A 12860-nucleotide genomic window follows, 5' to 3' on the forward strand; every position below is an offset into this window, starting at 1 on the left:
GAGCCTCCTCTGATTTCCGAGCGTTTAAATCAACATGAAGAATGTGCCATAGTTGCAAAAGGTTTGGCCAGACACCAAGTGCCAAGGGCAATAACAATTTCATTGTTTTTACTCCTATTTCTAATATTCCTACTAAAATATCTGTTGGAGGGAACGCAAAAGATGTTTAAACTTTTTAAAAACACTGAAAAGAAACAAAAATGGGAACTCAAATGAGACATTACTGAACAAATCATCAAATATCTTTGTCACTGAGCCAAACATGAATCTCAAGCATCCTTACATGTTTGAGTTAAATTTGAATAAGTGAATTACACTCTTCTGCAAGATTTTTACTTGTAAACACAGCAAAGCACATCAAGAAGCCATAGGGATCAAATCCCTGCAGTAACAGATATATGTACAGTAGAAGCATCCCACTATTACACTATTTTAGAGAAACCATTGTTATATTTTCTGCATTCTGTAGTTCAGCAACTGAGTCCCTGTTGGACTCTTCTTCAAAGCTGCTCATCCTTCTGCCACTTCAACCGGAATGCATTGTGGAATTGAGAGTTAAAGGTCCCATATTATGTAAATTTTCAGATTCATATTTGTATTTTGTATTTACATGTTTTAATGTTAAACTCTCATAATGTCTGTCTGAAAATAATTGTATTCACCTCAGTTTTGGTGCCTGGCTCTTTAAGCCCTCTTTGGGGAAAAAGCAGCTTTGATTGGTCTGGTCCGAATTCCGGGTGTTCTGCATCTACAGTACGCTCTCGGCTCTATGGCTCTCTTTGCACCGTCAATACAGCCGGGAAATTACACCAAAGTGCACTGTAGCGCCACTTTCTAACTATATTTGGTATAGATGTGACATCACAACAGTACAGACGTCTTTACGGCTGGATTCACAACACATTCTCGCTCCCAGCTTGTCAACAAACTGGACAAGCTTGGACCCCTGGTCGTCACTTTTTAACGCTCTGGGTGTCACTTTTGCGTCTTATTTCAATGTGCAGGGTATATCCATTTAGTTAGGGTTTGGAAAAGGCATTTTAAAAGATGTTTAAGTGCCACACAGGACAAAAACGGGACACAAACCCTGTCCTTCTGCGTTAAAATCCTGTCTTGTTTGACCCAACCAGCACCCAACCTACCTTCTTATGCTGATTTTTGGTCTTTAATAATACTCCCTACCCTTCCTGCCCGCTGTACCCCATACAGACGCCAAAGGGTGCCTTGAGCATCGTCATCTGACACGCATGCATCTGAAATGCAGTTTAAAAACCTGATTGATGTATTTAGGCAATACCCCGGCTAAAATCAGCGTCATCATGCCCTGGTTTACAGACCTAGATAACCCCTTTAGTAACCAGGTATTCATGCATGTATATGTGTGTACATTACCCGGGGGTATACTCGAGCAACGCGTCTGCCCGTACTCCGTAGGATATAACTGCCCCTCCACCCTGGAAGCAATGGCACCAACAAAACAGGAACAACACAAGCTTTAAACCTTTGTACCCTTAATGCATCTTGCCTTTATGAAAAGCAAGGCATTGTATGAAATGTACAGCCATGGCAAGTCCTCCATGTTCTCCCCGCTTTTTAAGTTGTTGTTATTGTGACAAAGGTAACCCGGGAGAAGAAGCCTTATTCCGATTGGCTGTACGTTGGCCGAGCGCAACTTACTGTACCGCACTCAGGTATACGGTAAGAGGTGGCATAACCGGTTATTTACTTTAATGGGTTAAGACTATACCCTGGTTACTGTGGGCCACTGACCGAGCATCAATATGTTTACAAGGGAGCGATGGCACGTGGGTAAGGGCTTGCGTTTAAGAGTTTTTTGATACCTTCACAGTAAATACAACCTGCTTAATACTAGAAAAAAAGACATGGAAACCTCCCTTTTTACAATGTGGGACCTTTAAGGGACAGTAATATGCTCTGATGGGCCACACTTTGGTTAGGATCATCCACAAAGAGAACAGTTTCCCTCAGATATCAAGACATCAGGTTTTGATAGAACGATATCAGTACAGGCTGATGCAACTCACCAGAGAATTATGAAACTGCGCTCCGCTTCATCTGCTCAATGAAAATTTCATCAGCGTAAGTCTTTTCCAGGCCAGGACATGTCTGAACAACACTGATGGAGCTCTCAAGTTAAACATTGAGTCTCGGAAGCAGATTACACAATATTCAGCAGTGACAAACAGAACGCTTCAATTACATGAAAAGACAGTTTGTATTAGAGCAATTGGCAAGAAATAAATGCATGTAAGGGTCAGTATCACAAATATGTCCATCTGCAAATCATCAACAAAACCTAAACAACTAGGGTAAAAAAATCGCTTTTCAACAAATAATAGCTTGCACTGCAGGTTTAATGTTAGATTCACCCCTGAAAAGTTAACAGTATTAAGGATATGATTTAAAAAATATTGCCTTGAGTCAGCATGAAAAGTTCATTTTGAGCTGGAGACCTCGTGACTCTTGGTGTCTTGCCGGCTGCGGGCTGTAGGTTATCACTGCTGCTCAGAGAACAGGCGCCTGATAAATTATCAAACACATCTCGACACTGCAAAGTACAGCCTATTCCAGCAACTATTCAATCTCTTACACCCCAGTAGTCCCCAAAGTAGGGTCAGGAATCCTTGGGGTCCTAGATATTCCCATTTCCCAACATCTTTCATCGAGCACAGCATTATATTTTATTAAGAATGGCAGACATTTTACTTTCCACTCTCCAAACGTGCTCAATTAAAGCTATTCGGACTCCCATGTCAGCTACACTGGCGCTGACTAGACTGGGACTTCTTTAATGTCCCCATTTCCAGATATTGAAATCTAAATCTAGAGTCCATCTTTTGAAGTACAAACACCATGCATTTTAAAGCAATCAAATCTGTCTTTCTCCCTCTCTCTAAAGGTGGACTGGGCTGTTGAAATATAAATGTGCCCTTCACTTGCCCTCCCTTTGGCTCTCCTTTTAGGAATCAGGCTACAACAGTAAGGATTCTGAGACTCTCCTGTTAGAAGTATAGTCAGCGTAGTCAATGGGGATGTTAGACACACACACGCTTACATTATGGATGGGGATTTTGGATTCGCATGTCGCTTCCAGGCATATCTGACCCTTTCTTTGTAAAAAAGCTTTGTCTTTTACAGACATTATGTCCCACTTGTAAGGTGATGAGTCTGTTTTTAGACTTAGACGCAAGGAGATGTTACCAAAGGGAAAAAAAAAAAGTTTGGTAGCATGTTAATCAGTATGGGTTAAACTTAGAAACAGACTGCTTTGAACCAAGAAAGAAAAGTTTCCTCTTCATGTGTGTAGAAAGAAAGAAACAGATTCAGAGACCAGCATAAAGTGGAGTTATCTGTAAGAGAGTAACACCTACACACAGCCTTATACTGTACTGTACCTGCTTCTACAATAGCACACACAGTCCTATGCAAATGTACAGTACAGTGTATCTGCACACTGAGTAAAGACTGGAGGCAAAATAAAGGAAACGCACAAATAAGTGAGAGGAGGACTATAGCGGTAATAATGGCAGATGCTTCAAGTTGTGGGGGATTTTTGGGTCACTTGTCCCCTAAGAGAGAAAGGTCAGTGAAAATCAATACAATGTTATTATCAACAATGACTCTTATTCTTTGACAACACATTATCATGAACGGGTATGTTTGATATCGTCAGAAAACGTACAGTATGCACAGAAATTTGTATGATGTCCTACGAAAGGACCGCGACAGCCGGCCAGTCTCGTGATGACTGGTCACATGACAGTTATTACTATATTATATGTAAATCTAGTCTAGAAAAGGTTACTGTAAGCCAGGTACAGTTTCCGTTGAGTCAAAAAGTGATGGTCATGCAGCAAGTGTAGGCACCAAAACGAATAGTTAAGATAAGAAAAAAGATTATGGTTCTGGTCAAAGCACTAGTTCCTTTAATGGCAAGGTAGGTAAAATTTTGAGTTACATTGTAATGTAAAGTCTCAAGCTCAGGCTCGAGACAGGTGAAATAAATGCATGTGTAAAATACCTTCAGTTCCCCTTCAATTTTCTCATGTCACCATAATATTTCTACAAGCACTTATAGTGGAGTGGTGCTTAGTGGTGATGCCATGATGGCCTTGGCATGTTCTTTCTGCTGACGCTGTGTCTATGTTCTGTTTAATGTCTGGTTGTCTCCATGGTGTTAATATAAAGTCATATCACACTTTATAGATGGAATATCATTGCTTTTTCCTTTTAGGACTTTATTTATTATAGACGTGCATGCAAAATCTACCGGATACACCAGAGCCCAAATGAAGCTGTTATAATAAATAGTTTGCACTAGGACTGCACGATATGAAGAAAATATGTGATAACGTTGTTCAATATCGCGACAATATTACTGTCAATAAATGAACAGATGTTATAGTGTTTTCAGTTCTGTTGCGCTCAGTATTCTGCTACAACTCATTGCTTGTTGAATTAAAAACAATAGAAAAGTTCCAAGGTTCTCTTATTGAACATTTTAACCTTAAATTAAATATGAAATGCAGCACTAAAAACAGAATGACAGTTACAGGGAGTTGCGACGGGACCGGAGGGTCGCTGGTTCAAGTCCCCATTTGGACAAGTATGGTGGTGGACTGGTAGCTGGAGAGGTTTTTCACTGCCAAGGAGCTCTTGAGCAAGGCACCAAACCCTCAACTGCTCGGGGTGCATTTCCACGGGCAGCCCCCCCACTCTGACATCAATCAATTTCAATTTCAACTAAATTATCTCAATTTAGTGTGTGTACAGGTACTGAGCATGTGTGTGTGTAATGAAGGTAATGTATGTAATAACAACAGAGTGTAAATTGTAATTTCACACACTAATAAAGGATACATATCATTATTATAAAATGCAGTTTCCTGTTGATATTTTCTTTCAACTAACACAACAATATTTCAAAGTGTCTTAATATGTTGCAGACTGTACCGTGATGTGTTTATCGCGATGACGGTAATTAAAAAAATGATATATCGTGCGGCTAAATATCACCTGGCCATACTGCACAGGCAGGACAATAATACTCTAACACAATGTGAGAGTGACAGTGTAAGGTGTAAGAAGTCCCCGCTGAGAGTAGGTGATTAGTTAGGGGTTATTGTGTTAAAGTGGGAGCCGCGGGTCTGTGCGGCTGGTGATTGCAGAGCATCAGAGAGGAGAGCACCTTTCCCTGATCATCTGACGGCAGAGCAGACGGCTCCTCCCCGCTCCCTCCCGTCTCTGCTACGCAAAGCAGCGGCTTGTTGGGCACAACTCTCCCCGGCGTTTCTAGGCACAGGCTCGTCGGCGTGACCTGAGACGGGAATCGAGTTCTCCTCTTTGAACAAACAAGGACTCCCGTTCCCCCCTTGGTGTCTGCCTTTTAGATGAATCAGTGATGAGAGGAGAGACGGACGCTTTTCTTGCTTCTCTTCCATGTGGACCGGCAGTGCGCCAAAGTGCGCTCCGTGGTTCAGCATCCTCACCACCACCATCACCATCACCATCACCATCCCCATCTTCTGGTCCCGAGATCAACCCAAACCCAAGAGGCGCGCTGCGATCCTGAACCCCGTGCGAGGTAACCAGATTTTCTTGACACATTTCCTCTACTTTTGTCTGTGTGAAACTGAACGAAACGACGCCTGATGCGCATTTTTTATGCTTTCTAACGCTTAGAATCTCCATGCAGCGTCCGACAAAAGGATGTTTTATGCTTTTTTTTTTATTTCCGGGCGATTGCTTTATCAATTATTAAGATAAATCCAGAATCGCCTCGCAGCAAGCTGAGTCTCGGACATTTTGAAACATGATCAGTCATTCATGTGAAATGAGTTGCATTGTCTTTTCCCTGCAGATCCCATTTAAATCCCCTGTAATAGAGTATTGATCTGACTAATTCAGATGCTACATCCCATAAATTTGCTTTATAAGCTCCCGTGGGAGCAATCTCTTCACTAAAAGTACCCCTTTGGGATATTTCATATTGCATCAACTTCACATTTACACTTTTAATGCGTTAAAAGTTTGGGCTAGAAATGTGTTTCAATTAGATTCAAAGACGCACGTTGTACTTTTAGTGCTGAAGACTGGTGGATGAAAAAGGTGCCATGCTGTATTTTACGTTAATAAGTATATGCTCAATTTGAAGGGCAGATACATGCCGTTAATGGTTATTACCACTTTCCTTGGTGAAAGGCACCCTTGATGTGCCATTGTGTTCCCATCAGCACCACGTCTCCTATATCTCCTGTGTGCTGAAATTCCATCAGGCACATACTCACGTCACAGGATGCAAATTCCCACAGGATGTGCAATTCACCTTTAATTATGAGCGTGTGGGTGTCGGCTTATGTGAGCTGTTGCTTCTAGCTGCAGCATTTGTCAAAGGCACAAGTGTTTGCAAACGCATTACCCCCCCCCCTATCCCCCCCCTCCAAGAAAAAAATATACAGCTATTCTCACGTTCTAAAGTGTATCCTTATGCCATACACAGCTGTGCGCACGTTAAACACAGTCTGTTCAAATTGCAGCACAACAATGTGGGACACATTGTCACAGTGTGACAATGCTTAAAAGATAAAGAAGTAAAGTAAAAGTAATCCCAATTCAATGTTTTCACTGTTTTTCACGGGAAATCACACACACGCATTTGAGAGAGGCCACAGTGATGAGGTGGGAGTGGGGGTGGGGGTGGGGGTGGGGGTGGGGGGCACCTCTCCAGCTACCAGTCCACGCTCCCTAACTAGGCATGTGCCGGTATGAGATTCTGATGGTATGATAATCTTCAGCAAAAACCAATAAACCCTGTATTGCAGTAGTGCAATTCCAGCTTTAAAATGTATTATTTGGACTTGACGTGTGGATAAAAAAATGAATTTCTTTCCGTTGAACTCAATGCATTTTATTTTGAAACACACTGCACAATGGCAGGGAGAGGGATTTGTAAAGTGGGCTTTCTGTTCTTGACAACTCATAAAAAAAGAGATTTTACAGGAAGGGTATGACGGAGGATGCTATAGTGGTTTAGAAACCGGAACTTTTTCAAACCGCGGTATACCTTGGGAATTGTTAGGTTTCTGGAAATAACATCACAGAGTAAGGTGTGCACCTGCTGTTTTATGAAAAGCGCAGTGATATAACTGTTGATGTGATTTGGCGCTGTATAAATAAAATTGAATTGAAAATCGGTAACCGGCCCGTGCCTTTCCGGCACATGGTCAGAACAAGGACTTGAACCGGACACCATCCAGTGTCCACGCTTTCTTCAATGTCCGGTACCAGACTGGAGGATGATGTGAGTTTCACTCCGTGGCACAGCATTGGTCAGTGAACTGAGTCCCTGCTAACCGGTCAGGTTAACACTGTGTGGTCGGTCAAAACGCACACACACACTCCAGAGCTGTCTGTGGCGCAGATACGATAATATCCCGATACTTATGTCATGGTTCAATGCAATTGCCATTTTAAACATATTGCGATATTCTGCGATATGTTGCAATTTGTTTCCGCCAAAATGTATTTCAACTTCCTCGTGCACGCCGACGGTCACCCCTGCTGACCTCACTAGAAAAAAAACTCAACCGCCCCATCTTGTGGACTGAAAAAGCAATAAATAGATTTTATTGTTCTACTACCAAAAAGTGAAATTGTCAGGTGCAATTTAAATAATAAAAGATTGGCATAGATGCATTAAAACAGTATTGCCACGGAAAATATTGCGATTTCTTACCCCCCATCACTAAAACACAAGGCGCATTAGGGTTCGACCTAACCTCCTAAACCCAGTCACCGCCCCCCCCCACCCCACCCCCAACCCATATCTGACTGAAGATTTCGCCGCCGGGTGTTTGACTGGAATAAGTTCTCTGATGAAATTCAAATGAAACATGCTGTTTCTCAGCAGCAGCAACAGCCTGATCCCATTTTTTTAAAAGTGGATTTTAATTGGTGGGTATCTAAAATAGTTCCATTCCTTCACAGTATTCAGTCATGAGCAGCACTTAGCAACCGGGCTCCTGAAAGTGAGGGCTGGGGCTGTTAATGTCCCCATAATTAGGATACTATATGGGTCTAGGCTGTATGGTGTACTATAAAGACACACACCACACACACACTATTTTTTTTTTAAATCCGCGCTCTGTAGACTTTAGGCCATACTGTAAATTTACTGGAGTTAATTCCCTTTTTAATTCATTTTGGATACACACAATATTCAACACTGAAAATGAAAGATCTGTGCTGAATATATGAATTACATATAAGCACAAATTTTAGTCAAAGTACGGATGCGGTGAAATATAATATATGTATCACAATGAATGCAAACACATACAGTATATTCCTGTAGTGAGAGATTAAATTGGTCAAAAAATTGGAAGACAGGCCGACAACAGGCCATAAATCCAAGAATTGGCTTATGAAATGGCTAGGGGTGGTTTGTAAAAAGGTAATTCAATAAGTTTGCTAGATTGAATGTGTACAATAGGAAATGGGAAAAGTACCTGAGCTTTCTGGAGGAGTCATGTACTGTGGAGAGACATATACACGATGCTTAGTGTCACATCTACATGTTTATTTGATTTACAGCTGTTTATATTGCTATTCATATATTGTATTGTATTGAACAACTGTGGTTAGGATTTGTCTTTGGGTGGGTGGGGATGTTGTGGATGTGTGTTTCGTATGCTGATTTAACAAAAGAAGGCTCACTATGGCACAATGGTGCACCCCCGTTATTTTCATCCCAGACTAATGAACATGACTGTTTCTCTGAAGGGAAACTGGGACAGATATGTGAGTAATGGTGGAGTTAGATAGGAGGCAGCGGGCTGGATGGTCTGTGGGCTTTTCCTGAAAGTGTTTATGAGTCTGGTTGTAAAGATGTAAAGACGGCGGACGAGGGAGGTGTTATGATATCTAAATCCCCAAAGAAATTGTTGTAGTGATATATGATGGGGCAAATATACAGGGTCAGTGAATGTTACACTGTAAAGTCAGGAGAGTTTCATGTGGGAAGGATAGAGAGAGCAGGTTGGGGGAGAAAACTAAAGGATTGGGATTCCAAAACAATGGAATTGATATTTGATGTGTTTTTGTTTTTTTGTAATTATGAAAACTATTAGCTGAGGCATACAAGGGTGTTTGATAGAAATAATTTTTTCTTTAGGTTAATCACAAAGAGTTTTGCTCTTTGTGGTTGGTGGGTTGATTCTCTCTTAGGAAATAAGAGCTCTTATGCAAAAAAAAACTGTTTTCCGCTGTAAAATGTGCTCTCAAGGCCTTCATTTATTAATTTTAAACTGAAATTTAAATTAAGTTTTACAGAATGTCGAATAAGCAGTACATCCTTGATTTTTGTTTTGACTCGTATGATTATTTAGGTAAAATTGGAGATACCAGAAAAAAGAGATGCAAGTCTTTACGTTTGTTTTTTACTTTAAAGATCCATTGGCATGAAAATTTCCTGTACCTTTCCTGCATGAGTTTTTTTTTTTTTTTACCATTAATATGAGTTCCCCTAGCCTGCCTATTGTCCCCCAGTGGCTAGAAATGGTGATAGGTGTAAACCGAGCCCTGGGTATCCTGCTCTGCCTTTGAGAAAATGAAAGCTCAGATGGGCCGATCTGGAATCTTGCTCCTTATGAGGTCATAAGGGGCAAGGTTACCTCCCCTTTCTCTGCTTTGCCTGCCCAGAGAATTTGGCCCACCCATGAGAGAGAGAGACATCATGGCTTTCAAATGAGCAAAGTGGCAGTTGGTAAAGGCCACACCCCCAGCCTCCCCCGCTCTCTCTCCACCTCAAAAGCTACAGACTCAGAAATGGCACATCCTAAGGAAAGCTCATTGTGGGACTGGCTCTAGTGGCTGGAATTCTGCACCTAAGCTGTAAAATATACTTCAGATACAGTATTAGGGGACCACTAAGGTCTATATAAAAGAGACTTCGGATACAGTATTAGGGGACCACTAAGGTCTATATAAAAGAGACTTCAGATACAGTATTAGGGGACCATTAAGGTCTATATAAAAGAGACTTCAGATACAGTATTAGGGGACCTCTAATGTCTACATAAAAGAGACTTCAGATACAGTATTAGGGGACCACTAAGGTCTATATAAAAGAGACTTCAGATACAGTATTAGGGGACCACTAAGGTCTATATAAAAGAGACTTCAGATACAGTATTAGGGACCACTAAGGTCTATATAAAAGAGACTTCAGATACAGTATTAGGGACCACTAAGGTCTATATAAAAGAGACTTCAGATACAGTATTAGGGGACCACTAAGGTCTAAATAAAAGAGACTTCAGAGACAGTATTAGGGGACCACTAAGGTCTATATAAAAGAGACTTCAGACACAGTATTAGGGGACTACTAAGGTCTATATAAAAGAGACTTCAGATACAGTATTAGGGGACCACTAAGGTCTATATAAAAGAGACTTCAGATACAGTATTAGGGGACCACTAAGGTCTATATAAAAGAGACTTCAGATACAGTAATAGGGGACCACTAAGGTCTATATAAAAGAGACTTCAGAGACAGTATTAGGGGACCACTAAGGTCTATATAAAAGAGACTTCAGACACAGTATTAGGGGACTACTAAGGTCTATATAAAAGAGACTTCAGATACAGTATTAGGGGACCACTAAGGTCTATATAAAAGAGACTTCAGATACAGTATTAGGGGACCACTAAGGTCTATATAAAAGAGACTTCAGATACAGTATTAGGGGACCACTAAAGTCTATATAAAAGACTTCAGATACAGTATTAGGGGACCACTAAGGTCTATATAAAAGCATCCAAAGAGCACCATGTCATGGGACCTTTAAAGGGTAACACAATCAACATGTGTGATCTCCTCATTACAGCATTTTGTGTTTGGGGACCAGCCAATGACTCAGTAGGTGTGGAAATAATATGAACAATAAGTCTAAAGGCAAGCCAGGCTTGTTAGCCTAGCGGACGGTCCAAAGTGTATTGATTCCATTGGAAGAAGTGAACACAGATTATGATCGATTGTTACGACCCATAGTTGGACCCATTCTTAACAAGCCACATATCTCCAGAACATTCTGACACTAAAATAGCATTTTTTCCTGTCTAAGTAACAAACTCTCGCGAGATCTTGCAACACAGATAAGCTAACATCAGCTAACTTTAGCCAACTCCCTAACCAAACTGTTCATAATTCTACATTTTAGCTGTGTAAATATTCAAAGTTAGCTAGAGAATGTATTGATAAACTATACAAATATGCTGTAACTTCCATCCACACAACATTCACTACGCTTTTAAATGAGGCCACGCCCATTTAGGAGACAGGAAGTGTGTAACGTTTGATGCCTTTGGCGACGTGTGTAATGTGTTAAGGTGTATCTTTGGTATCTTTTGGTTTCACTTTTGGGAGTGGAATGCAAACTGAACAGTCTTCCCTAATGTTGAATGTGACGTAATACATCACTGATTGATACATAACGATACACATAATGATATTTGCACTCTTCCCACTCTATATTGCAACTGCAGCACAGAAATGTCCCTCAGGATCAACCTTTATCTTATTTTATCTTTTCTCATATGAGGCCTGTATAAACGTTAGACCCCCAGAGCCCTAAAGCTCAGACACTTTTTCTACAATTATGCCCCGAAAAAAGGCATAATTGTGGAAAATTCAACTTTCACCTTCCACTAGTAAATGTTCTCCTGTCAGAAAGTAGCAGGACTGCTGACTATGGTGCAGTGTGAAGGAGTGGCTTTGTCTTGTAACCATAGCAACTGTGTTCACCCTTGACCAGGTATGATTATTTCCCGGGCACGTCGTTAAATCAAAGTTGTCAGCTGTCGTGTGCGTGATGATCGACTTTGATCCGAGCTAATGATGTCTCTGTTCGTCTCCGGTGCCTTTTAGCCTGCGCAGACCGTGTGTGTGATTTCAAAACTGAGCCTTCGGCTGGCTTCTTGATTTTGTATATTTACACACCGCTATGATTAGGTTAACCGAGTACAATCACTCACCCAGCATTGTGATTGTAATGTCATACAGAGGCTGATTTCTATGTGTGCCCTGCAGAGTTGGCTGGATCTCCTGTCTGCCTCCCCTGTGGACTGATTACTGATCAGACTTGCATTTCGTAGCAGCCTTGTGGGGGGAAATTGGAGGATTAGCAACTACTTCATGCTTATTCCCCTACGTATCTTCCAGGCTTCCAAATCCTGTGGAAGCCATTGTTATTTTAAGGAGCTTGGCAATTGAGCATGGAAGCAAGCTCTAATTCTCCCAAGTCTTTTGGAGATGGGGAGCGTCAGAAAGCTAGCGTTTTGGAGCTACCTCCCCTGCTGTTCATGCTTTTTCATGATGTGAAAGTGTGAGCGAGGGCCGTGAAGCCGACTGCCAGGACCTCTTTACTCCCATCCATGGTTCATACATAATAGATAAGTCACTATAACTTACAGTACAGTAGGGGGATAACTAGGCTAATGCCCGGATTTGCATATTTGTGCCGAATTCCATAATTCATGAGTGTGCAGCAGGCAGCTATCCACGGAGCAAAGAGCCACCTTGGTCCAGATGCCGTCTGCCATATCTCAGGGGCGGATAGCCACGTTGTGCACCAACAGCACAGTGTAAAAAAGCAGCATTGAAGCTTTCAATTTCCGGCACTTGGGAGCTGCGTCTTCATCATCAAAAGCCACAGAGTCTGAACTCAGCCTTTGGTAAAACCTTATTAACCGCAGGCAGAATCTGATGAGAGAAACAGGCTTTATTTTATTAATTTACAGCCTTTTTGGACTAATGGGTACGGGTTAGAAGTGGGTCTAAG

General features: G+C 41.5%; 1 protein-coding gene across 1 annotated transcript in view; it reads left to right on the forward strand.

Moving 5' to 3' along the window:
• The first annotated feature begins 5156 nt into the window (after positions 1-5156).
• hs3st1l1 (heparan sulfate (glucosamine) 3-O-sulfotransferase 1-like1) overlaps positions 5157-12860 on the forward strand; it is a 37669-nt gene continuing 29965 nt past the window's right edge. Inside the window, exon 1 of the mRNA XM_032541053.1 lies at positions 5157-5605. The gene's annotated coding sequence lies outside the window, so the exon portion shown is untranslated. The remainder of the gene's footprint in view (positions 5606-12860) is intronic.

The sequence above is a fragment of the Etheostoma spectabile genome, chromosome 17 (genome assembly GCF_008692095.1).
Source record: "Etheostoma spectabile isolate EspeVRDwgs_2016 chromosome 17, UIUC_Espe_1.0, whole genome shotgun sequence".
In the NCBI taxonomy this organism is placed as follows: domain Eukaryota; kingdom Metazoa; phylum Chordata; class Actinopteri; order Perciformes; family Percidae; genus Etheostoma; species Etheostoma spectabile.